Below are 1,095 nucleotides of genomic sequence, written 5' to 3'. Positions count from 1 at the left end.
AGTCTGGAGACAAGGCCTGGAAAAGGCTGGACCCCAGAGGTGAGGCCACAGGAAGCCCAGACCATCCACCGTGCCCACAAAGATCGCAGCACGACCACCTGGAGCACCCCTCTCCCCGCAGCACTATTATAGAAGAGTTCTCATTGCCAAATAAGAGCGATGTTCCTCAGACTTATGGTTGATGGGGTGGGGGGGAAGCAGGGGGAAGGGACAGGTAGGGAGTTTGGGGTCCACATGTACATGCTGCTCTATCTAAAATGGATAACCAACAAGGACCGATGCTCAGCTCAGGGAACTCCACTCAGTGTTCTCTGGCAGCCTGGATGGGAGGGGAGTTGGGGCAGAATGGACACACATATATGTATGGCTGAGTCCCTTTGCTGTCCGCCTAGAACTATCACAACATTGGTAAGCAGCTATCCCCCCACCCTAAATTAAAAGTTTCTAAAAAGGAGCAATGTTCTGATGGAAGATGGAAGGAAACCAAAGTAATGGCACAAGCAAAATAAGACAAAGGTGCTCAATAGGGAGGCCCCAGCAGGCAGGGGCGGGGAGCGGATGGGCCCTGTGGGCAAGAGCCTCGTTAATTCCCGCGGCTGCCCCCAGAGGTGTGTGCAGAGGCTGGGAACGTGCCCGGGGCTGCCCTGCATGCGGAGGAGCCCAGGAGGCAGCCGGGTCCGTGTGGCCCCAGCCTCTTCCCTTCCCCAGCTGCCCCCGTGCCTGCTCCTCGCAGCTGAGCCTCCATCCCCTGTTGCACTGGAGCGAGAGTCTTTTTGGCTCCACACCCTCCTGCATAGGAGACCAGCGGCCCGTCTTTCACCCTAGGGACTTCTCTCTCTGGGAAGTGGCTGGCTCTCCTCTTCCCTGGGCGGAATGTCACTTCCGAGTGCTTTTCAGCAGTTTCCCTGATTGAACGTGGCTCTGAACTCTTTCCTCCTCGACACATCAGCGCTAACATAGTCCTCGAGGATGGGGGCCTTGGGGGAGCATCCCTGTTCGAGTGAAGTCCGCAGGAGGGCAGGATTTCTCATGGAAGGAGCTGCTGCGGAGTCCTTGGTTAGGGCTGAGCGTGCCTCGGGACAGCACTGACAAACC

Source organism: Bison bison, unplaced genomic scaffold (assembly GCF_000754665.1).
Source record: "Bison bison bison isolate TAMUID 2011002044 unplaced genomic scaffold, Bison_UMD1.0 scf7180017864371, whole genome shotgun sequence".
Classification (NCBI taxonomy): domain Eukaryota; kingdom Metazoa; phylum Chordata; class Mammalia; order Artiodactyla; family Bovidae; genus Bison; species Bison bison.
The sequence above is the reverse complement of the archived record's forward strand: the minus strand, read 5'-3'. Positions refer to the sequence as shown.